The 27,081-nt window shown below is 45.9% G+C and overlaps 1 protein-coding gene across 1 annotated transcript in view; it reads right to left on the bottom strand.

Annotated features, from left to right (window-relative positions):
• LOC130296246 (oocyte zinc finger protein XlCOF7.1-like) overlaps positions 1 to 27,081 on the bottom strand; it is a 224,758-nt gene that overhangs the window by 57,431 nt on the left and 140,246 nt on the right. The window contains exon 2 of the mRNA XM_056547609.1: positions 7,221 to 7,300. The gene's annotated coding sequence lies outside the window, so the exon portion shown is untranslated. The remainder of the gene's footprint in view (positions 1 to 7,220; positions 7,301 to 27,081) is intronic.

Genomic DNA, 27,081 nt, shown 5'->3' with positions numbered 1-27,081 from the left:
GACACCGCAATTTTGCGTCGGTGGACCTGGTCAGCTCAGAGGACATTTTAGATGAATGTCCATACTACAGGTTTATAAAAAAAATCTGTTCTCACCTCCAGCTCTCCCGCTGTGCCCTGCTACGGTCCCCAGGTGCAGTCCTCTTCCTGAGCTGCAGTGTGACACTTAGGCCCAGAGTGACATCGGGACCCAGTGTGCCATGCTGCTGCTTAGCTGGCCGAGGCGGGACATCACTACGGAGGCTTAGCAGCAGTATGACACAGTGGGCCACAATGTCACTCCGGGCCCAAAACATTCTTCAGCTCAGGATTACACCGGGGGACCGGAGATGGGCACAATAGGAGCACTGGAGGTGAGTACAGTTTTTTTTTTTCTATAATGTAGTATGGGCATCCTCATCCTGTAATATACTCCCAGGGCTGTACTCACTATTCTTTTGGTGAGGTCACTGTGTACATACATTACATTACTTATCCTGTACTGATCCTGAGTTATATCCTGTATTATACTCCAGAGCTGTACGCACTATTCTGCTGGTGAGGTCACTGTGTACATACATTGCATTACTTATTCTGTACTGATCCTGAGTTATATCCTGTATTATACTCCAGAACCACTTTTTGAACTTTTTTTTTTTTTTTTGGGGGGGGGGGGGGGGGGGGTTGCAGTTTTCTGGGCTTGCCTTGGGCGCAAAAGGAGCTGGCTACAGCTCTGCACTTTTTTAGCATTTATACTGTACATTTGCTCTTAATTTTATACTGCACATCCACTTCTAGTTTTTATACTGTACGTGTACTCATAGCATTTATACTGTTCATACACACATAGTATTTATGGTGGGTGCATGTGCTTACTTAACGCGGCCCATACATTCGCAGCTGTATACTGGTGATACGCTCATAGCATTTGTGCGATACATAGGTGCAGACATGTATTACTACAGCCGATAAAAACAATTAAAATCAGTTACGATCATTATTAGCAGTCTGATTAACTTGTCATGTTACATTTAGCCTCTACTTCACAACTGTCTTCAGAATTAATACATTATGACTCATAGGAGGTTGGATACCCATCATGCCTGCCACATTTGCAGGGGCATGCACTGCGTAGATATTGTTACTGACACAATTTCGGAGCAATAACATCATCACACATAGGGACGCATTGCGTAATTATTGCGACTGACACGTCTTCAGAGCAATAATATCATGTCGTAGGCGGTAGTATACCTATCATGCCTGCCACATCTGCAGGTAGATGCACTGCATAGTTATTGTTCCTGACACCTCTTCAGGATAAGAATATCACAACATAAAGGCGGTAGCTTACCTGTTATACCCGTCATGCGTAATTATTGTTACTGGCACGTCTTTAGAGCAACAATATTCACGACCCAAGTTCGTAGTATACTCTGTATGCCTGCCACGTCTGCAAGTGGTCGCACTGTGTAATTATTGCTACTGGTAAGTCATCTAAGTAATATTTGTTGCGAAATTGTTTTCAGAGCTATCCTCACATAGGTGTTATGTTACCGGTTTACCTGCCATGTCTGCAGGGGGATGCACTGCAAATTATGTTAAAGGCTCATTCCTGTGAGCAATAATATCTACACTTAGACAGTAGTATACCCGTTATGCCTGCCACATCAGCAGGGGGTTGCACTGCGCAATTATTGTTACTGACACATTTTCAGAGAAATAATATCATGACAAATAGGCGGTAGTATACCTGTTATGCCTGCCACATCTGCAGGGGGAGGCACTGCATAAGTATTGTTACTGACACGGTTTCAGAGCAATAATATCATGACTCATAGGCTGTGGTTTACCCGTTATGCCTGCCACGTCCACAGGGGGATGCACTGCATAATCATGGTTACGGCCACGGCTTCAGAGCAATTATATTTTGGCTCATAGGCGGTAGTATACCCGTTATGCCTGCCACGTCCGCAATGGGATGCACTGCATATTTGTTGTTCTGACACGGCTTCAGAGTACTAACATCACTGGCTCAGGTGGTGGTAGGGAATCAAAAGGATATTGTTTGTATTTTTTGGCCCTTTATAGGCAGACCCTTGGTAGAGGTTATGACTTACTATACTTTAGCATGTTAAGTAACAGCAATCATACAAGTACGGATATATAAATTACAACCAGCCGAGCGGATGAGACACGGGCATTTGTACGCCCCTGCACCTCAAAGCAGTGGGGGTGTCAATATGGGGTTCCTAGTATTCGGCAATACTTAACCCCTTAAGGACGCAGCCCTTTTTCACCTTAAGGACTGAGCCCTTTTTCGCAATTATGACCACCATCACTTTACAAATTAATAACGAGAAAACGCTTTTACCGAATATTCTGATTCTGAGATTGTTTTTTCGTGACATATTCTACTTTATTTTGGTGGTAAATTTTCGGCGTTAATTGCATCCTTTTTTGGTGAAAAATCCCCAAATTTTGAAAATTTTGCATTTTTCTAACTTTGAAGCTCTCTAATTGTAAGGAAAATGGATATTCCAAATACATTTTATTTTTCTTCACAAACACAATATGTCCACTTTATGTTGGCATCATAAAATGGACATACTTTTGCTTTTTGAAAAAATTAGAGGGCTTCAAAGTAGAGCAGCAATTTTCAAAAATGTCATGAAAATTGCTAAATTTGAAGGGACAGATGTTACAGAACTACAACTCCCAGCATGCCTGGGCAGTCGAGGCATGCTGAGAGTTGTAGTTTGGCAACATCTGGAGGGCTACTGTTTGGGCACCACTGTAGCAGTGGTCTCCAAACTGTGACCCTCCAGATGTTGCAAAACTACAACTCCCAGCATGCCCAGAGAGCCTTTGGCTCTCTGGGCATGCTGGGAGTTGCAGTTTGGCCCCCCTAGTGGTTGCCACTGAAAGATCGATTTACTTTCACTTTCAATTCCCCCCCCCCCCCCCCCCCCCACTGTCGATTCCCTACCTGATCAGGATCCTGCAGGCTCCAGCGAAGATCCCAGGTCCCCAGGCATCTTGTCCTGCAGGTACGGCCTCCATCTTCTTTCCAAAGCCCCTCGACATCCAGGGGCAGGCAGAACGGGGGGTTGCCATGGCAACCCCCTGTCCTGCGCTGCCATTGGTCAGAACTCTGTTCTGACTAATGCCAGGGGATAGGAGTAGATTGCAGCTTTGCGACCTCACTCCTATCCTTTAGGCTGATCGGGGCTGTTGCTGACAACTCCGATCAGCCCTATTTTCCGGGTGATCGGGTCACCAGAGACCCGATCAGCCCGGAATTGGAGAAAATCGCATGTCTGAATTGACATGCGATTTTCTCCGATCGCCGACATGGGGGGGTCTCAGGACCCCCCTGGGTGTTGTGCCAGGGTGCCTGCTGAATGATTTCAGCAGGCATCCGGCTCCGGTCCCCAACCGGCTAGCGGTGGGGACCGGATTTCCCACGGGCGTATGGATACGCCCTCGGTCCTTAAGGACTCGGAATGCAGGGCGTATCCATACGCCCTGTGTCCTGAAGAGGTTAAGCCGTTTTCTTCTAAAGGTATGGTGTTCAGACAATGTACGTCATAATTACTTTTCTGGATTACTGCGAGGTTTTTGGCCCTCTATAGGCATGCCCACGGTCGCGGTTTTGGTCACAATTCTAACCACTGTAAGTATGTTATCATTATCCTTGTTGTTGTTGTTAGATTTAATAGTCATAAGGTATCGTTATAATGGTTATAACTATGATCGTTATTACTATTGTCGTTACTAATATTATGGTTGTTATAATTATTAGGTATTGTTGTTATTTTCAGGCAGCTTATTCACGTTGGTAGCCCTGACCACAAATGTAAGTCTCTGCAATTTAGCCTCTAAGGGCTGCTTGCATTTTTGTACGGTCGTGCTTGATGCCTGTGGCTTAAGATATTTTTTGTCCATGAATGTAAGACCATCCCCATTCAGGGGCAGTATCAGAGTCAGCATTGAAGGTGAAATAGGAGGACAGATCTGAATCCAACTGCTGTTTGACCCTAGGCTTTGTTAATAGGGACTCATTCAAACGCCACCGAAAAGGGGATGTGAAAGGAGTCATAAAATTGAACACAGCACATACCATATCATGGTCTGACCACGCCAACAGACAGAGAAAAGGTAAGGTCCTGCTGGTGGTCAACACCCATTCACTCCTGGTGAAATGGAGCTGAGCAGGGGAATAATAAGAATAACCCCTGGCTGTTCCGTTATGCTCACGCCAAACGTCCGTCAGACCATGATCTATAAACAATTACTGTAGCAGGCGTTGTTGAGCCCCTGACCTGCGAAATGGGGCCAAGTTAGAATGATCTAGTTTGCTAAATGTTAAAATCACCTGCCCAAATCAAAGTATCGTAAGTCATCACATCTTCCCAAAAAATGTCAGGGGAGAGTCAGTAGGAGCATATGTATTAACCAAACATAAAACCTTATCATATAGAGTACCTAGTAATATCAAAAAACGCCCCTCAGGGTCCATATATTCATGTTGTACAGAGAGTGGGAATGGGTTACGCAGGAGAGTCCTCACCCTGCAACATTTAGATGTGAACGAAAAGCAGTAAAACCTTTTATACGACCTATGAAAAATGAAGGCCTAGATGCCATGCAAAAGACTACTACAGGAATAATGGTGGCATGCACCCAGGACATAAAAATGGGACATCCATGCAATATAATACCATGCCTGCATAAACAAAAAATAAACAAAAACACAAAAAAAGACAAAATGTAAACAAAACCATAGAATAGGAGAGACGGGCAGCCAGAAAGAGCTGTCTGACATTCTTCCTAATCCCCAGTGAGGGATGGTGGAAAACAGTATTCTGGACCGCAGACAAGCCTCCTGAAGAAAGGGAGTGGGTGACCACAACCGACCAACTGGGGGGGTAGAGGGGGCAGTCCAATGACATGTCCAGGGTGTAAAGTGCATTAGTCCAACGGGAGACTATAGGAATGTCCAACCAAGCTGAAGAAAACAGAGCAGCGTCCCAACAGAGGTAACAGGGTGTAACAATACAGTCAGTATTCAGCTTTCAAGGAGGAAGAGGGTCCACCGAAGGAGGGAGAGATGAACACCGGTCCTTAGCAACAGGTATCCAGGTACGAATCAAGCAGCCTAAACACTCGGGCAAAGGTGGTTGGTCTACTAGCTTAATGCGTTCCTGGGAGAGCACATCCTTGGCATCAGTCAGGGAGCGAACAGTGTGGGAGTGGCCATTCACTTGAAAGGAGAGGGAAAAGGGGAATCCCTATCTATACCACACCCCTTCCCACTGTAACACCAACGTTACTGGGTGAAAGTCCCAAGCTTTGGTGGAAGGAACTATATCAGTGTAGATATGCACTGGTGGGGGGGGGGGGGCACCAGGGAGTGCAGGGACATTTCTAGCAGCCTGTAGAATAAGGTTTCTCACCTCAGGATAATGAAGGCTCACGACCTGCGGTAGATCAGGATTCTTGGGCCTAGCCAGGGCCCTGTGTATGCGGACAAAACAGACAATTGTGGGACCAGCTCATAGAACAGCGAGGAAATTGTCTTAGAGACTTCTGTCACCTCCTCCGGTAAGCCACGGATCCGCAAATTCGCTCGTCTAGAGCTGTTCTCGAGGTCCTCGAGTTTCAGCTCAAGGGCCTGTAGCTGTGTCAAGGGATCCTCCAAGACACGGAGGTTGTTTCTTATCGCGTCCGCCAAGTCGTCAATCTTGGCCTCAGAGTCTGCTACCCTCTGCCCCAGCTCTCGCCACTGAGATGAAAGATTGGTAGCAGCCTTAGACAGTTCGGTCTGGAACAGTTGCTTGATGTTCTGAAACATGGTGTCAGGAGTGAGGTCTGTAGGGTCTGGGAGCTTCTCAGAGAGGTCAGAAGAGCTTAAGCAAGATGGCGCCATCTTGGAGCATGTCCCGGTCCGAAACAAATCAGGTATAGACTGAGATAATCACTGAGATAGTTGCTTCTTTCTCTTTTGCTGCAAGCGGGACATATTCCCCCAGGGGTAGGTGAGGTTTCTGCCACTTAAGAGCTAACAATGGCACTGAGAAAGGCTAAAAGGCTGTGGCCAAACATTTTATGGTAAAATGAAAGGTGTCATTACAAAGTACAATAGGTCACACAATAAACAAGAAGCCTATTATGTGTCTGTGGGGTAATTGCTAAAAGTCGGGTCAGACGTGCCGTATTTTGCAGCGTATTTGCTGCTGCGGATTTTCCTACCTATTGAAGTCAACACGCAGCAAAATACGGCACATGTGACCCAACCCCAAATCTGTCCCTTTCCCATCACAGACCCGTATGAGGGACTCATTCTACTTTGTAAGGTCAACTTTCATTTCATCATAAAATTTTGGAGAAATTTTTTGGATTATTTGGAGAAACAAACAAAAAAAATTATTTGTGAGGTAAAATGGAAAATAAAAATAATGCATTTATGCTGATTGGGGGAGGGGGATTCCGTTTTTACATGGTTCTATGTGCAGTAAAATGTCCATGTTATCTGTATTTTTCAGATCGGTTCCATTACAATGACACCAAATTTGTAACATTTTTATCATATTTTGCTACTTTTAGAAATAAATAAATAATACATTTCTATTTTCTTACCCCTATTCCATTTTTATTTTTCTGTCTATGAAGCTGTATGGGGGAGGGGGCTTATGTTTTGCGCCATAATCTGTAGTTTTTATTGGTGCCATTTTGGCATTGATCTGACTTTTTCAATCCCCTTTTCTTCCATTTTTTTGTGACATGTGATGTAATGTGTTTTGACATTTTTTTTCTTAAATTGACAGCGCTCACATGCAGTTTCAGGGGGGTTATGGGGATTATGGGAGGGATTTTAGGAGCTATTATGTGGGGTTATGGGGGAATAAGGGGAGTTATGGGGGATAATAGGGGCAATTTTTTTAAATATTTTTAAACATATTTATTGATTATTTAGTTTATGTCAGAGTGGTATATAGCACTGTAAATATATATATTTTTTATTTATTTTTTTAATTATTTTCTGTATATTTACTATGTGTCCATACATTTCTCCCCTCTCTCCTGTAAAACACTGGAGCATTGTGACATCATGTGACAGCTGATGACATCATCACTACAGGTGACTCGGCCTCCAATCTCTCATTGGCTCTCTAGCGCTCAGGACAGGCACATGACTCCTCACCGCCCATGGCTGCCGTTTTCTATAGACTTTCTCACCTATATTTTGGGCCTGGATGACCTGTAAGAGGTGAAGTGTAAGTGACCTCCCTGCACCGAGCGACCGCCATCTGATGGACCTCCCTGCACCGAGCGACCGCCATCTGATGGACGCCATGGAGGAACTACAACCTCCATCATCTTCTTCTAGAAGGTTCTCATTGTTACCACAGGACTCCAGGTAACACACTATGGGGCAGATATATGGAAACTGTCTAATAGGAAAAGGATCTGTGTTGCCCATAGCAACCAATCACAGCACAGCTTTCATTTTACCAGAGGAGGTTAAGAAATGAAAGCTGAGCTGTGATTGGTTGCTAGGGGCAACAAGGAGACGGTTGTGATAAATGAGGCCGATAATCTCACTGGCATCTGAGCAGAACATCTACATTCTGGGAGGGGGGTATGAAAAGTGTAATACTCGCACACTAGTTACCCCCCAGTGGTGCCCCACACAGTCATTAACCCCATCAGTGCCCCTGGACAATAGTTATTCCCATTAGCGGCCTCTACAGTATTCACCCCCAGTATTGCCCCTACACAGGAGTTACTCCCTATTTATTTGGCATCAGGTGTTTTTTAGTTGGGATGTCTTTTAGGCCATTTCATGCAGCTATGCTGGGAGCAGTAGTTCTTCAGTAGTAGTAGTAGTAATATCTATGCTGGGAGCAGTAGTTCTTCAGTAGTATTAGTAATATCTATGCTGGGAGCAGTAGTTCTTCAGTAGTATTAGTAATATCTATGCTGGGAGCAGTAGTTCTTCAGTAGTAGTAGTAATATCTATGCTGGGAGCAGTAGTTCTTCAGTAGTAGTAGTAATATCTATGCTGGGAGGAGTAGTTCTTCAGTAGTAGTAGTGATATCTATGCTGGGAGCAGTAGTTCTTCAGTAGTAGTAGTAATATCTATGCTGGGAGCAATAGTTCTTCATGAGTAGTAGTAATATCTATGCTGGGAGCAGTAGTTCTTCATGAGTAGTAGTAATATCTATGCTGGGAGCTGTATTTCTTCAGTAGTAGTAGTAGTAATATCTATGCTGGGAGCAGTAGTTCTTCATGAGTAGTAGTAATATTTATGCTGGGAGCAGTAGTTCTTCAGTAGTAGCAGTAATATCTATGCTGGGAGCAGTAGTTCTTCAGTAGTAGTAGCAGTAATATCTATGCTGGGAGCCGTAATTTAGTAGCCAAACCCCTCCCCATAATGTAAATAGTCAGACCCACCCTACCCATAATATATAAAGACAGACACCCCCCCATAGGATATATATATATATATATATATATATGCAGACCCCCCTACCCATAATGTATATAGGCAGACCTGTCCCCATAATGTATATAGACCCCCTCCCCAAAGGATATATATATATACAGACCCCCCTCCCCATAATGTATATAGGCAGGCCTGTCCCCATAATGTATATAGACCCCCTCCCCATAGGATATATATACAGACCCCCCTCCCCATAATGTATATAGGCAGACCTGTCCCCATTATGTATATAGCCCCCCCACCACCACCACCACCACCACCATGATATTTAGGCAGACCCCTCACATAATTTATACATTTCTTTTTAATGTTTTATATGGAAGAAAATGGGAAATCTTTTTGTGATGTAATGGGATATATGGTAGACATCGAGGTATATATATATACTGCATATTTACTATATGTCCATATACTTCTCCCCTCTCGTATGTAGAACACTGGAGCATTGTGATATCACCACAGACCACAGGTGACTCCGCCTCCAATCTCTCATTGGCTCTCTAGCGCTCAGGACAGTCACATGACTCCTCACCGCCCATGGCTGCCGTTTTCTGTAGACTTTATCATCTTTCTTATAAAATGAAGGCAAAAAGAAGGGAAAATGGAAGAGAGGAACAGAGACGAGATCGGGGGAGATGACGGCCAAGAAAGATGAGGGCGTCCGGCGAGGACAGACCCACCTGTCGGCCGCTGCTCTCCGCTGGATGTACCGCCATTCCAAATTACAGGTAAGTGCTCTGTGTGCACCTGTAGCCAAGGTCAGGGAGGAAACCTACTAGGGAGTCACAGCAGCACAGAATGTTTAAGTGAAGAGGAAAGAGACTGATGGGACATGGACAATGGTGGGAATGGAAACAAGTTAGAAGCCACAACAGGGATGCCAGCAGCACAGAGGATTTCAGGGGAACAGTGTGGGGGGTTACATTGTAGAAGGAGCAGAGTACACAGCAGCACAGAGTATTTCAGGAGATCAGTGTGGGAGATACATTGTAGAAGGAGCAGAGTACACAGCAGCACAGAGTATTTCAGGAGATCAGTGTGGGAGATACATTATAGAAGGAGCGGAGTACACAGCAGCACAGAGTATTTCAGGAGATCAGTGTGGGAGATACATTGTAGAAGGAGCGGAGTACACAGCAGCACAGAGTATTTCAGGAGAGGAGTGTGGGAGATGCATTGTAGAAGGAGCAGGGTACACAGCAGCACAGAGTATTTCAGGAGAGGAGTGTGGGAGAAACATTGTAGAAGGAGCAGGGTACACAGCAGCACAGAGTATTTCAGGAGATCAGTGTGGGAAATACATTGTAGAAGGAGCAGAGTACACAGCAGCACAGAGTATTTCAGGAGAGGAGTGTGGGGGTTACATTGTAGAAGAAGCAGAGTACACAGCAGCACAGAGTATTTCAGGTGAGGAGTGTGGGAGATACATTGTAGAAGGAGCAGGGTACACAGCAGCACAGAGTATTTCAGGAGAGGAGTATAGGAGATACATTGTAGAAGGAGCAGAGTACACAGCAGTACAGAGCATTTCAGGAGAGGAGTGTGGGGGTTACATTGTAGAAGAAGCAGAGTACACAGCAGCACAGAGTATTTCAGGAGATCAGTGTGGGAAATACATTGTAGAAGCAGCAGAGTACACAGCAGCACAGAGTATTTCAGGAGAGGAGTGTGGGGGTTACATTGTAGAAGAAGCAGAGTATACAGCAGCACAGAGTATTTCAGGAGAGGAGTATAGGAGATACATTGTAGAAGGAGCAGAGTACACAGCAGCACAGAGTATTTCAGGAGAGGAGTGTGGGAGATACATTGTAGAAGGAGCAGGGTACACAGCAGCACAGAGTATTTCAGGAGAGGAGTATAGGAGATACATTGTAGAATGAGCAGGGTACACAGCAGCACAGAGTATTTCAGGAGAGGAGTGTGGGAGATACATTGTAGAAGGAGCAGAGTACACAGCAGCACAGAGTATTTCAGGAGATCAGTGTGGGAGATACATTGTAGAAGGAGCAGGGTACACAGCAGCACAGAGTATTTCAGGAGAGGAGTGTGGGAGATACATTGTAGAAGGAGCAGAGTACACAGCAGCACAGAGTATTTCAGGAGATCAGTGTGGGAGATACATTGTAGAAGGAGCAGGGTACACAGCAGCACAGAGTATTTCAGGAGAGGAATGTGGGAGATACATTGTATATATATATATATATATATATATATATATATATATATATATATATATATACAGTCCCCCTCCTCTATATTAAGTATATAGACAGACACCCTCCTTTCTATTAAGTATATATACAGACCCCCTCCTCTCTATTAATTATATAGTCAGACCCCCTCCTCTCTATTAAGTATATATACAGACCCCCTCCTCTCTATTAAGTATATAGACAGACCTCCTCCTCTCTATTAATTATATAGACAGACCCCCTTCTCGCTATTAAGTATATAAACAGACCCCTCCTCTCTATTAAGTATATATACAGAACCCTCCTTTCTATTAAGTATATAGGCAGACCCCCTCCTCTCTATTAAGTATATAGGAAGACCCCCCTCCTCTCTATTAAGTATATATACAGATCCCCTCCTCTCTATTAAGTATATAGACAGACCCCCTCCTCTCTATTAAGTATATATACAGACCCCCCCTCTCTATTAAGTATATATACAGACCCCTCCTTTCTATTAAGTATATAGACAGACCCCCTCCTCTCTATTAAGTATATAGACAGACACCCTCCTCTCTATTAAGTATATAGACAGACCCCCTCCTCTCTATTAAGTATATAGACAGACACCCTCCTCTCTATTAAGTATATAGACAGACACCCTCCTCTCTATTAAGTATATAGACAGACCCCCTCCTCTCTATTAAGTATATATACAGACCCCCTCCTCTCTATTAAGTATATATACAGACCCCTCCTTTCTATTAAGTATATAGACAGACCCCTTCCTCTCTATTAAGTATATAGACAGACACCCTCCTCTCTATTAAGTATATAGACAGACCCCCTCCTCTCTATTAAGTATATAGACAGACCCCCTCCTCTCTATTAAGTATATAGACAGACACCCTCCTCTCTATTAAGTATATAGACAGACCCCTCCTTTAGATTTCCACAATCCTCATGTGATTTCTGTATCTCCCGGTTTCCCCTGTAACAGATAACATGGCGTCTAAAGAGAAGGACAGAGAGGCTGATACACCTGAGAGGAAAATCCTAAAGGCTGATGGAGAGGAGGAAGAACGGCCACAGAAGCCTTATGTATTCTGGGAGAATCCAGAACCAAGTGACATCACTATGATGGACAGCAAAGGTAGGAATATTATTTCTTCATCATATTTTTATTTAATTTATGACATTAAATACAAAAAGTCATATTGAACCTCCAGGTTACTTAGAATAAAGAGGGGGTTACTGATATTTAATAAATATAATAAAAAATCCATATACACACAAATACAAATCTGAGCCTGGGAAGATGGAGAATAATAGGATATTCAAACCGCAGGCCCATAAGAAATAATAGAACAACAGAAAAATCACCTGAATATCAAATATCACTTATCCCCTTAAGGACATGCGCAGTAAATGTACGGCGCTGCTAAGAAGTACACAAGTTTAATTTTATTTTATTTTTCATTTGCACAGCCCACTGTTCCAAAGATCTGTCAAACGCCAGTGGGGTATAAATGTTCACTGCACCCCTTATTAAATTCTGTGAGGGGTATAGTTTCCAAAATGGGGTCACATGTGGCCTCTCCACATGGTCCACTGTTCTGGCACCACGGGGGGCTTTGTAAACGCACATGGCCCCTGACTTCCATTCCAACCAAATTCTCTCATCAAACGCTCAATGGCGCTCCTTCTGAGCATTGTAGCTTGTCCGCAGAGCAATTTACATCCACACATGGGGTATTTCCATACCCAGAAGAAATGGGGTTACACATTTTGGGAGGCTTTTTCTCCAATTACCCCTTGTGAAAATGAAAAATGAAAAATTTGGGGTAACATCAGCAGTTTAGTGAAAAAAATCAAATTTTTCATTTTCCTGTCCAACTTTAGCGGAAATTTTTCAAACACTTGTGGGGTGTTAAGGCTCACTGGACCCCTTGTTACGTTCCTCGAGGTGTGTAGTTTCCAGAATAGTATGCCATGTGTTTTTTTTTTGCTGTTCTGGCACCATAAGGGCTTCCTAAATGCGATGTGCCCCCCAAAAACCATTTCAGCAAAATTTGCTTTCCAAAAGCCAAATGTGACTTCTTCTCTTCTGAGCATTGTAGTGCGCCCGCAGAGCACTTGACGTCCACACATGGGGTACTTCCATACTCAGAAGAGATGGGGTTACAAATTTTGGGGGGCATTTTCTCCTATAACCCAGGGGTGTGGAAATAAAAAAAAAAAACTACTTGTCCAAGGGACTAAAGCGGAACACAATCTACCTGTCCCTCAATCTACTTGTCCTGATAGATAAAATAATTTCAACCAAAATAGTTCGAAAATAGGGTCTTTATTAGTTTCCACACTTTTGTTTTTTCCTCCTCGTCCTATAATAGCCATAACTCAAATTTTCCATCTACAGACCCGTATGAGGCTTGTTTTTTGCGGGGAAGCATACTGTGTAATGACATCTTTTCATTTTTGCATAACTAATGCTCTGAAACAAAAAAAAAATATTTGTGAGGTGAAATTGAAAAAAAATGCAAATTTAGAGGTTTTCTTTTTTTCACCATTCACCCTGTGGCCAAACTTACATATTATTTTGATACTTTACGTCGGCCTGATTGCACCAATACCAAATTTTAGTTTCCGTCACGTTTTAATAATAATTTTTTTTTATTTAAAAAAGAAAATCCTTGACCTCTATAATATTTGTATTTTTCCGTATACTGGGCTATGTGAGGGCAAATTTTTTGGGCCATAATATGCTGTTTGTATCGGTACCATTTTGGCATTGAACTTTTTGAACACTTTTTTACTTCATTTTTTCTGGGATATGATGTTAGAAACATATAAAAAAGCTATTCTGTGATTGGGTATGTTTTTTTTACGTTAACGCCATTTACCTTACGGGATTTAAAATGTTATTTTTTAATAGTTCAGTCAATTATGCATGCGCCAATACCAAATATGTTTATTTTTATTATGTTTACATATTTTTATATGGAAAAGGGGGGTGATATGAACTTTTAGGGTATGTTCACACGGGCGCTGCATATTTGAAAGGGGGCGGGCTCTTCTTGGCTGTCCGCAGCAGATTTTCTGAGGCGGAATTTACACTGTGGAAAATCCGCCGCAAGCCCCATTGAAGTCAGAAGGGTCTGGGGCAAATTTTCCACAGCGGAAATTCCGCAGTGGAAAATCTGCTGCGGACAGCAGAGAAGATACCGCCCCCTTTCAAATACGCAGCGGGAAACCTGCAAATAAATCCGTCCGTGTGAATGTACCTCTAATATGGAAGGGGTTAATGGGTGTTTTTAAACTTTTATCAGCCGGGGGCCGCCGAGTATGGAGCGGGCTTGAGTCAGGAGCCCGCTCTGTACACCCTGAGCGCCGTTGTCTGGAGCCAGATGAAGCGCTAACCAAGCGTGCAACAATTTTTGCTCCTCCGTTTGTTTGTCTACCCCTGCCTCATGTCCGCACCTGTATACCTTGCTCCTTATCGTGTCTTGTGATGTCCAGTATGGAATAAACACATCCTTTGAAACTACAAGACCAGGGTGAGTGCTCCATTATTTCTCGTTTTTCTTGTTGGAATTGACTTTCTAAATGAACTGTGCCTTTGGTCAATGTGAGCACCCCCTTAAACTGAATACACGTATAGCCATTCAGCCACCTTTTGCTATGCTTTATGTCGATGAACCGACTCCTCGATAAAGAATAGTATATGGACTTGAGTCCCAGTGTTCATGCTGCGTTAATAAAGGTTTATCTTCCTGCCCAGCGGCATGCGAGGTATTTCCACCAATTCTTATAATTAATACACATTTCTGTTAATGTGAAATCCTGACCGCTGAATGGACGAAGAGGATAATACTGATAATATTGCCTAAGATAGAACGCTGCACCCATAATATATACACAGAGACCTGAACTTATAACAGACTATTGCATTTTTGCAAGAAATATTTTATTTCTCTGTCCATTATTTATTGGGTTGCACAATGGTCGTTTTGTGGCTCAAAAATGAGTGAAAAAGACAGATTTTTTAAATTAAGTTCTATTGCATTGTTTTAATTTTATGGTTGTAAAATGAAGTGTTATGTTACATGAAACACTGCAGATTTTATGAGATACTGTGTGAACATAATCCTAAAAAAAACTTTTACCAGAAGTATTCGATATAAAACAAGGTGTAGGGAATTAAAAATCTATAATAAATATAGTGGCACCATGACTGACTGAAAAAACAGTTCTCCCCATATTAAAGTTTTATTCCGCCTTGTGCAGTATATAAATGACCTGCCCGGAGTCATCGGTGAGGTGTCCAGCCATCCTGGAGTCATGGAGTTCTGACCACGCCTCCTGTTATATGATTGACAGCTCAAGCAGCATTGAAACACGGGAAGAGGGAATGCCAATCACAGAGCAGAAGGCGTGGTCAGATAGGTGTGGGGCAGATAAACAGCACAGGCTCCAGGATGGCTAAACACCACCTCTATGACACCAGGATGGCTGGACACTGCCTCTGTGACACCAGGATGGCTGGACACTGCCTCTATGACACCAGGATGGCTGGACACTGCCTCTATGACACCAGGATGGCTGGACACTGCCTCTATGACACCAGGATGGCTGGACACTGCATCTATGACACCAGGATTACTGGACACTGCCTCTATGACACCAGGATGGCTGGACACCGCCTCTGTGACTCCAGGATTGCTGGACACTGCCTCTGTGACACCAGGATGGCTGGACACTGCCTCTATGACACCAGGATTGCTGGACACTGCCTCTATGACACCATGATGGCTGGACACTGCCTCTATGACACCAGGATTGCTGGGCACTGCCTCTGTGACACTAGGATGGCTGGACACCGCCTCTGTGACTCCAGGATTGCTGGACACTGCCTCTGTGACACCTGGATGGCTGGACACCGCCTCTATGACACCAGGATGGCTGGATACTGCCTCTATGACACCAGGATGGCTGGACACCGCCTCTATGACACCAGGATGGCTGGACACTGCCTTTGTGACTCCAGGATTGCTGGATACCACCTCCTTGACACCAGGATGGCTGGACACTGCCTTTGTGACTCCAGGATTGCTGGATACCACCTCCTTGACACCAGGATGACTGGGCACCACCTGCATAACTTCGGGTGGGTCATTTAAATATTGCACGTAACAGAATAATCAGTGGGATTACCTAGAGAATGGCGGCATTTCATGTGAGACGCCGGGAGACGTATCGACCGTTATGTATCTGTAAGGCTCCAGCCTGTTATTGTTCAGGCATTCCATCTGACACTTGCCTTTATTATGGGGCATTGATTTACAAGTTGTCACGATTCGGCTGGCTGGAGGTGGATCCTCTGTGCCAGAGAGGGATTGGCGTGGACCGTGTTGGTGGACCGGTTCTAAGTTGCTACTGGTATTCACCAGAGCCCGCCGCAAAGCGGGATGGTCTTGCAGCGGCGGTAGCAACCAGGTCGTATCCACCAGCAACGGCTCAACCTCTCTGACTGCTGAAGATAGGCGCGGTACAAGGGAGTAGACAAGAGCAAGGTTGGACGTAGCAGAAGGTCAGGGCAGGCAGCAAGGATCGTAGTCAGGGGCAACGGCAGGAGGTCTGGAACACAGGCTAGGAACACACAAGGAAACGCTTTCACTGGCACAATGGCAACAAGATCCGGCAAGGGAGTGCAGGGGAAGTGATGTATAAATAGGGAGTGCACAGGTGAACACACTAATTAAGCCTGCTGCGCCAATCAGTGGCGCAGTGGCCCTTTAAATTGCAGAGACCCGGCGCGCGCGCGCCCTAAGGAGCGGGGCCGCGCACGCCGGGACAAGACCGACGGGGAGCGAGTCAGGTACGGGAGTCGGGATGCGCATCGCGAGCGGGCGCCTCCCGCATCGCGAATCGCATCCCGGCTGAGAGAGACATTGCAGCGCACCCGGTCAGCAGGTCTGACCGGGGCGCTGCAAATGCGAGGAAGTTGCGAGCGCTCCGGGGAGGAGCGGGGACCCGGAGCGCTCGGCGTAACAGTACCCCCCCCCCTTGGGTCTCCCCCTCTTCTTGGAGCCTGAGAACCTGAGAATAAGACTTTTGTCTAGGATGTTGTCCTCAGGTTCCCAGGATCTCTCTTCTGGACCACAGCCTTCCCAATCCACCCAAAAAAATTTTTTTCCTCTGACTGTCTTGGAGGCGAGAATCTCCTTCACGGAGAAGACGTCAGAAGAACCGGATACAGACCCCCTCCTCTCTATTAAGTATATATACAGACCCCCTCCTCTCTATTATGTATATATACAGACCCCTCCTTTCTATTAAGTATATAGACAGACACCCTCCTCTCGATTAAGTATATAGACAGACCCCTCCTTTAGATTTCCACAATCCTCATGTGATTTCTGTATCTCCCGGTTTCCCCTGTAACAGGTAACATGGCGTCTAAAGAGAAGGACAGAGAGGCTGATACACCTGAGAGGAAAATCGTAAAGGCTGATGGAGAGGAGGAAGAACGGCCTCAGAAGCCTTATGTATTCTGGGAGAATCCAGAACCAAGTGACATCACTATGATGGACAGCAAAGGTAGGAATATTATTTCTTCATCATATTTTTATTTAATTTATGACATTAAATACAAAAAGTCATATTGAACCTCCAGGTTACTTAGAATAAAGAGGGGGTAACTGATATTTAATAAATATAATAAAAAATCCATATACACACAAATACAAATCTGAGCCTGGGAAGATGGAGAATAATAGGATATTCAAACCGCAGGCCCATAAGAAATAATAGAACAACAGAAAAATCACCTGAATATCAAATATCACTTATCCCCTTAAGGACATGCGCAGTAAATGTACGGCGCTGCTAAAAAGTACACAAGTTTAATTTAATTTTATTCTTCATTTGCACAGCCCACTGTTCCAAAGATCTGTCAAACGCCAGTGGGGTGTAAATGTTCACTGCACGCCTTATTAAATTCTGTGAGGGGTCTAGTTTCCAAAATGGGGTCACATGTGGCCCCTCCACATGGTCCACTGTTTTGGCACCACGGGGGGCTTTGTAAATGCACATGGCCCCTGACTTCCATTCCAACCAAATTCTCTCATCAAACGCTCAATGGCGCTCCTTCTCTTCTGAACATTGTAGCTCGTCCGCAGAGCAATTTACATCCACACATGGGGTATTTCCATACCCAGAAGAAATGGGGTTACACATTTTGAGAGGCTTTTTCTCCAATTACCCCTTGTGAAAATGAAAAATTTAACATCAGCAGTTTAGTGAAAAAAATCTCATTTTTAATTTTCCTGTCCAACTTTAGCGGAAATTTGTCAAACACCTGTGGGGTGTTAAGGCTCACTGGACCCCTTGTTACGTTCCTCGAGGTGTGTAGTTTCCAGAATAGTATGCCATGTGTTTGTTTTTTTTTTGCTGTTCTGGCACCATAAGGGCTTCCTAAATGCGACATGCCCCCCAAAAACCATTTCAGCAAAATTTGCTTTCCAAAAGCCAAATGTGACTTCTTCTCTTCTGAGCATTGTAGTGCGCCCGCAGAGCACTTGACGTCCACACATGGGGTACTTCCATACTCAGAAGAGATGGGGTTACAAATTTTGGGGGGCATTTTCTCCTATAACCCAGGGGTGTGGAAATTAAAAAAAAAACTACTTGTCCAAGGGACTAAAGCGGAACACAATCTAATTGTCCCTCAAGAAAATCCACTTGTCCTGACAGATAAAATAATTTCAACCAAAATAGTTCAAAAATAGGGTGTTTATTAGTTTCCACACTTTTGTTTTTTCCTCCTCGTCCTATAATAGCCATAACTCTTATTTTTCCATCTACAGACCCGTATGAGGCTTGTTTTTTGCGGGGAAGCATACTGTGTAATGACATCTTTTCATTTTTCCATAACTTATGCTCTGAAACAAAAAAATATATATATTTGTGAGGTGAAATTGAAAAAAAATGCAAATTTAGAGGTTTTCTTTTTTTCACCATTCACCCTGTGGCCAAACTTACATATTATTTTGATACTTTACGTCGGCCTGATTGCACCAATACCAAATTTTAGTTTCCGTCACGTTTTAATAATAATTTTTTTTTATTTAAAAAAGAAAATCCTTGACCTCTATAATATTTGTATTTTTCCGTATACTGGGCTATATGAGGGCAAATTTTTTGGGCCATAATATGCTGTTTGTATCGGTACCATTTTGGCATTGAACTTTTTGAACACTTTTTTACTTAATTTTTTCTGGGATATGATGTTAGAAACATATAAAAAAGCTATTCTGTGATTGGGTATGTTTTTTTTTACGTTAACGCCATTTACCTTACGGGATTTAAAATGTTATTTTTTAATAGTTCAGTCAATTATGCATGCGCCAATACCAAATATGTTTATTTTTATTATGTTTACATATTTTTATATGGAAAAGGGGGGTGATATGAACTTTTAGGGTATGTTCACACGGGCGCTGCATATTTGAAAGGGGGCGGGCTCTTCTCGGCTGTCCGCAGCAGATTTTCTGAGGCGGAATTTACACTGTGGAAAATCCGCCGCAAGCCCCATTGAAGTCAGAAGGGTCTGGGGCAAATTTTCCACAACGGAAATTCCGCAGTGGAAAATCTGCTGCGGACAGCAGAGAAGATACCGCCCCCTTTCAAATACGCAGCGGGAAACCTGCAAATAAATCCGTCCGTGTGAATGTACCTCTAATATGGAAGGGGTTAATGGGTGTTTTTAAACTTTTATCAGCCGGGGGCCGCCGAGTATGGAGCGGGCTTGAGTCAGGAGCCCGCTCTGTACACCCTGAGCGCCGTTGTCTGGAGCCAGATGAAGCGCTAACCAAGCGTGCAACAATTTTTGCTCCTCCGTTTGTTTGTCTACCCCTGCCTCATGTCCGCACCTGTATACCTTGCTCCTTATCGTGTCTTGTGATGTCCAGTATGGAATAAACACATCCTTTGAAACTACAAGACCAGGGTGAGTGCTCCATTATTTCTCGTTTTTCTTGTTGGAATTGACTTTCTAAATGAACTGTGCCTTTGGTCAATGTGAGCACCCCCTTAAACTGAATACACGTATAGCCATTCAGCCACCTTTTGCTATGCTTTATGTCGATGAACCGACTCCTCAATAAAGAATAGTATATGGACTTTAGTGCCAGTGTTCATGCTGCGTTAATAAAGGTTTATATTCCTGCCCAGCGACATGCGAGGTATTTCTACCAATTCTTATAATTAATACACATTTCTGTTAATGTGAAATCCTGACCGCTGAATGGACGAAGAGGATAATACTGATAATATTGCCTAAGATAGAACGCTGCACCCATAATATATACACAGAGACCTGAACTTATAACAGACTATTGCATTTTTGCAAGAAATATTTTATTTCTCTGTCCATTATTTATTGGGTTGCACAATGGTCGTTTTGTGGCTCAAAAATGAGTGAAAAAGACAGATTTTTTAAATTAAGTTCTATTGCATTGTTTTAATTTTATGGTTGTAAAATGAAGTGTTATGTTACATGAAACACTGCAGATTTTATGAGATTTTATGTGAACATAATCCTAAAAAAAACTTTTACCAGAAGTATTCGATATAAAACAAGGTGTAGGGAATTAAAAATCTATAATAAATATAGTAGCACCATGACTGACTGAAAAACAGTTCTCCCCATATTAAAGTTTTATTCCGCCTTGTGCAGTATATAAATGACCTGCCCGGAGTCATCGGGGAGGTGTCCAGCCATCCTGGAGTCATGGAGTTCTGACCACGCCTCCTGTTATATGATTGACAGCTCAAGCAGCATTGAAACACGGGAAGAGGGAATGCCAATCACAGAGCAGAAGGCGTGGTCAGATAGGTGTGGGGCAGATAAACAGCACAGGCTCCAGGATGGCTAAACACCACCTCTATGACACCAGGATGGCTGGACACTGCCTCTGTGACACCAGGATGGCTGGACACTGCCTCTATGACACCAGGATGGCTGGACACTGCCTCTATGACACCAGGATGGCTGGACACTGCCTCTATGACACCAGGATGACTGGACACTGCCTCTATGACACCAGGATGGCTGGACACCGCCTCTGTGACTCCAGGATTGCTGGACACTGCCTCTGTGACACCAGGATGGCTGGACACTGCCTCTATGACACCAGGATTGCTGGACACTGCCTCTATGACACCATGATGGCTGGACACTGCCTCTATGACACCAGGATTGCTGGGCACTGCCTCTGTGACACTAGGATGGCTGGACACCGCCTCTGTGACTCCAGGATTGCTGGACACTGCCTCTGTGACACCTGGATGGCTGGACACCGCCTCTATGACACCAGGATGGCTGGATACTGCCTCTATGACACCAGGATGGCTGGACACCGCCTCTATGACACCAGGATGGCTGGACACTGCCTTTGTGACTCCAGGATTGCTGGATACCACCTCCTTGACACCAGGATGGCTGGACACTGCCTTTGTGACTCCAGGATTGCTGGATACCACCTCCTTGACACCAGGATGACTGGGCACCACCTGCATAACTTCGGGTGGGTCATTTAAATATTGCACGTAACAGAATAATCAGTGGGATTACCTAGAGAATGGCGGCATTTCATGTGAGACGCCGGGAGTCGTATCGACCGTTATGTATCTGTAAGGCTCCAGCCTGTTATTGTTCAGGCATTCCATCTGACACTTGCCTTTATTATGGGGCATTGATTTACAAGTTGTCACGATTCGGCTGGCTGGAGGTGGATCCTCTGTGCCAGAGAGGGATTGGCGTGGACCGTGTTGGTGGACCGGTTCTAAGTTGCTACTGGTATTCACCAGAGCCCGCCGCAAAGCGGGATGGTCTTGCAGCGGCGGTAGCAACCAGGTCGTATCCACCAGCAACGGCTCAACCTCTCTGACTGCTGAAGATAGGCGCGGTACAAGGGAGTAGACAAGAGCAAGGTCGGACATAGCAGAAGGTCAGGGCAGGCAGCAAGGATCGTAGTCAGGGGCAACGGCAGGAGGTCTGGAACACAGGCTAGGAACACACAAGGAAACGCTTTCACTGGCACAATGGCAACAAGATCCGGCAAGGGAGTGCAGGGGAAGTGATGTATAAATAGGGAGTGCACAGGTGAACACACTAATTAAGCCTGCTGCGCCAATCAGTGGCGCAGTGGCCCTTTAAATTGCAGAGACCCGGCACGCGCGCGCCCTAAGGAGCGGGGCCGCGCGCGCCGGGACAAGACCGACGGGGAGCGAGTCAGGTACGGGAGCCGGGATGCGCATCGCGAGCGGGCGCCTCCCGCATCGCAAATCGCATCCCGGCTGAGAGAGACATTGCAGCGCACCCGGTCAGCAGGTCTGACCGGGGCGCTGCAAATGCGAGGAAGTTGCGAGCGCTCCGGGGAGGAGCGGGGACCCGGAGCGCTCGGCGTAACAGTACCCCCCCCCTTGGGTCTCCCCCTCTTCTTGGAGCCTGAGAATAAGACTTTTGTCTAGGATGTTGTCCTCAGGTTCCCAGGATCTCTCTTCTGGACCACAGCCTTCCCAATCCACCAAAAAATTTTTTTTTCCTCTGACTGTCTTGGAGGCCAGAATCTCCTTCACGGAGAAGACGTCAGAAGAACCGGATACAGGAGTGGGAGAAACAAGTTTGGGAGAGAAGCGGTTAATGATGAGTGGTTTAAGGAGAGAGACATGGAAGGCATTGGGAATACGAAGAGAAGGAGGAAGGAGTTTGTAAGAGACAGGGTCGATCTGGCACAAGACTTTGAAAGGACCAAGATAGCGTGGTCCCAGTTTGTAACTGGGGACACGAAAGCGGACATATTTAGCAGAGAGCCATACCTTGTCTCCGGGAGCAAAAATGGGGGGAGTTCTTCTTTTCTTATCGGCAAATCTTTTCATCCGGGATGAAGCCTGTAAAAGAGAATTTTGGGTCTCTTTCCATATGGTGGAAAGATCACGAGTCACTTCATCCACAGCGGGCAAACCAGAGGGCAAGGGAGTAGGGAGGGGGGGAAGAGGGTGACGGCCGTACACCACGAAAAATGGGGACTTAGCAGAAGATTCGGAGACTCTGAAGTTGTATGAGAATTCGGCCCATGGTAGAAGATCTGCCCAGTCATCCTGGCGGGAGGAAACAAAATGCCGTAAATAGTCACCCAGGATCTGATTAATTCTTTCTACTTGCCCATTGGATTGGGGATGATAAGAAGAAGAGAAGTTTAATTTAATCTTGAGCTGTTTACAGAGGGCCCTCCAGAATTTAGACACGAATTGGACGCCTCTATCCGAGACGATATGCGTGGGCAATCCATGAAGGCGAAAAATGTGTACAAAAAATTGCTTTGCCAACTGAGGCGCTGAAGGAAGACCAGGAAGAGGAATAAAATGTGCCATCTTGGAAAATCGATCAACGACCACCCAAACAACTGTGTTGCCACGGGATGAGGGCAAGTCTGTAATAAAGTCCATACCAATCTGTGACCAAGGCTGTTCGGGAACGGGCAGAGGATGAAGGAGGCCAGCAGGCTTCTGGCGAGGAGTCTTATCCCGGGCACAGACAGTACAGGCCCGCACAAAATCAACAACATCCGTCTCCAGAGTCGGCTACCAATAAAAACGAGAGATGAGTTGCAAGGATTTTTTGATGCCCGCATGGCCTGCGAGATGGGAGGAGTGTCCCCATTTGAGAATCCCGAGACGCTGGCGTGGAGAAACGAAGGTCTTCCCTGGAGGAGTTTGCCTGATGGAGGCTGGAGAAGTGGAGATCAGACAGTCCGGAGGAATGATGTGTTGCGGAGAGACCTCTACTTCAGAGGCATCAGAAGAACGAGAGAGGGCATCGGCCCTAATGTTCTTGTCAGCAGGGCGAAAATGAATTTCAAAGTTAAAACGGGCAAAGAACAACGACCACCTGGCCTGGCGAGGGTTCAGTCGTTGGGCAGACTGGAGATAGGAGAGATTCTTGTGATCAGTGTATATGATAACTGGAAATTTTGGTCCCTCCAGCAGATGCCTCCATTCCTCAAGCGCCAATTTAATGGCCAGTAGTTCTCGATCCCCGATGGAGTAATTTCTCTCCGCTGGAGAGAAGGTCCTAGAAAAAAAACCACAAGTAACAGCATGCCCGGAAGAATTTTTTTGTAGAAGGACAGCTCCAGCTCCCACAGAGGAGGCATCTACCTCCAATAGGAAGGGTTTAGATGGGTCAGGTCTGGAGAGCACGGGAGCAGAAGAAAAGGCAGACTTGAGATGTTTAAATGCGTCTTCCACTTGTGGAGACCAGGACTTGGGATTGGCATTTTTCTTGGTTAAAGCCACGATAGGAGCCACAATAGTGGAAAAGTGTGGAATAAATTGTCTGTAATAATTGGCAAACCCCAAAAAACGTTGGATAGCACGGAGTCCGGAGGGGCGTGGCCAATCTAAGACGGCAGAGAGTTTATCTGGGTCCATTTGTAGTCCCTGGCCAGAGACCAAGTATCCTAGGAAAGGAAGAGATTGACATTCAAAGAGACATTTCTCCATTTTGGCATAAAGTTGATTGTCCCGAAGTCTCTGAAGAACCATGCGGACATGCTGGCGGTGTTCATCTAAGTTGGCAGAAAAAATCAGAATATCGTCCAGATAAACCACAACACAGGAATATAAGAGATCACGAAAAATTTCATTAACAAAGTCTTGGAAGACGGCAGGGGCGTTGCACAGGCCAAAGGGCATGACCAGATACTCAAAGTGTCCATCTCTGGTGTTAAATGCAGTCTTCCATTCGTCCCCCTCCCTGATGCGGATGAGATTATAAGCCCCCCTTAAGTCCAGTTTGGTAAAGATGTGGGCACCTTGTAGGCGATCAAAGAGTTCCGAGATAAGAGGTAAGGGGTAGCGTTTTTTTACCGTGATTTTATTAAGTCCGCGGTAGTCAATGCAAGGGCGTAGGGAGCCATCTTTTTTGGACACAAAAAAAAATCCAGCTCCGGCAGGAGAGGAGGATTTGCGGATAAACCCCTTTTTTAAATTTTCCTGGATGTACTCTGACATGGCAAGAGTCTCTGGAGCAGACAGAGGATAGATTCTGCCCCGGGGTGGAGTAGTACCCGGGAGGAGGTCAATAGGACAGTCATAAGGCCTGTGAGGGGGTAAAGTCTCAGCTTGCTTCTTGCAAAAGACGTCAGCATAGTCCATATAAGCCTTAGGAAGACAGGATACAGGGGGAACCACAGGGTCACGGCAGGGAGTACTGGGAACCGGTTTAAGACAGTCCTTGAGACAAGAAGTACCCCAGTTCTTGATTTCTCCTGTGGACCAATCAAGGGTTGGGGAATGGCGTTGAAGCCACGGTAATCCAAGAAGAATTTCAGAAGTGCAGTTGGAGAGGACCAAAAATTCAATTTTTTCATGATGAGGTCCGATGCACATTAGGAGAGGTTCCGTGCGGTAACGCACGGTACAGTCCAATCTTTCATTGTTAACAGAATTGATGTAGAGGGGTCTGGCGAGACTGGTCACCGGGATGTTGAACCTGTTGATGAGAGAGGCCAAAATAAAATTTCCTGCAGATCCGGAATCCAAGAAGGCCATAGCAGAGAAGGAGAAGGTAGAGGAAGATATCCGCACAGGCACAGTAAGGCGTGGAGAAGCAGAGTTGACATCAAAAACTGTCTCACCTTTGTGCGGAGTCAGCGTACGTCTTTCCAGGCGGGGAGGATGGATAGGACAATCCTTCAAGAAGTGTTCGGTACTGGCACAGTACAGGCACAGATTCTCCATGCGGCGTCGTGTCCTCTCTTGAGGTGTCAAGCGAGACCGGTCAACTTGCATAGCCTCCACGGCGGGAGGCACAGGAACGGATTGCAGAGGACCAGAGGAGAGAGGAGCCGGGGAGAGAAACCGCCTCGTGCGAACAAAGTCCATATCCTGGCGGAGCTCCTGACGCCTTTCGGAAAAACGCATGTCAATGCGGGTGGCCAGATGAATAAGTTCATGCAGGTTAGCAGGAATTTCTCGTGCGGCCAGCACGTCTTTAATGTTGCTGGATAGGCCTTTTTTAAAGGTCGCGCAGAGGGCCTCATTATTCCAGGATAATTCGGAGGCAAGAGTACGGAATTGGATGGCGTACTCGCCAACAGAAGAATTACCCTGGACCAGGTTCAGCAGGGCAGTCTCAGCAGAAGAGGCTCGGGCAGGTTCCTCAAAGACACTTCGAATCTCCGTGAAGAAGGAGTGTACAGAGGCAGTGACAGGGTCTTTGCGGTCCCAGAGCGGTGTGGCCCATGACAGAGCTTTCCCAGACAGAAGGCTGACTACGAAAGCCACCTTAGACCTTTCAGTAGGAAACTGGTCCGACATCATCTCCAAGTGCAGGGAACATTGTGAAAGAAAGCCACGGCAAAACTTAGAGTCCCCATCAAATTTATCCGGCAAGGATAATCGTAGGCCGGAAGTGGCCACTCGCTGCGGAGGAGGTGCAGGAGCTGGCGGAGGAGATTGTTGCTGGAGTTGTGGTAATAGCTGCTGTAGCATCACGGTCAGTTGAGACAGCTGGTGGCCTTGTTGCGCTATCTGTTGCGACTGCTGGGCGACCATCGTGGTGAGGTCGGCGACAACTGGCAGTGGGACTTCAGCGGGATCCATGGCCGGATCTACTGTCACGATTCGGCTGGCTGGAGGTGGATCCTCTGTGCCAGAGAGGGATTGGCGTGGACCGGGTTGGTGGACCGGTTCTAAGTTGCTACTGGTATTCACCAGAGCCCGCCGCAAAGCGGGATGGTCTTGCAGCGGCGGTAGCAACCAGGTCGTATCCACCAGCAACGGCTCAACCTCTCTGACTGCTGAAGATAGGCGCGGTACAAGGGAGTAGACATGAGCAAGGTCGGACGTAGCAGAAGGTCAGGGCAGGCAGCAAGGATCGTAGTCAGGGGCAACGGCAGGAGGTCTGGAACACAGGCTAGGAACACACAAGGAAACGCTTTCACTGGCACAATGGCAACAAGATCCGGCAAGGGAGTGCAGGGGAAGTGATGTATAAATAGGGAGTGCACAGGTGAACACACTAATTAAGCCTGCTGCGCCAATCAGTGGCGCAGTGGCCCTTTAAATTGCAGAGACCCGGCGCGCGCGCGCCCTAAGGAGCGGGGCCGCGCGCCGGGACAAGACCGACGGGGAGCGAGTCAGGTACGGGAGCCAGGATGCGCATCGCGAGCGGGCGCCTCCCGCATCGCGAATCGCATCCCGGCTGAGAGAGACATTGCAGCGCACCCGGTCAGCAGGTCTGACCGGGGCGCTGCAAATGCGAGGAAGTTGCGAGCGCTCCGGGGAGGAGCGGGGACCCGGAGCGCTCGGCGTAACACAAGTTCCTTGAGAAACCCCGATGTCAAGGGGG

The sequence above is a fragment of the Hyla sarda genome, chromosome 1 (genome assembly GCF_029499605.1).
Source record: "Hyla sarda isolate aHylSar1 chromosome 1, aHylSar1.hap1, whole genome shotgun sequence".
Taxonomy (NCBI): domain Eukaryota; kingdom Metazoa; phylum Chordata; class Amphibia; order Anura; family Hylidae; genus Hyla; species Hyla sarda.
This window is presented reverse-complemented; position numbering and strand designations above follow the sequence as displayed.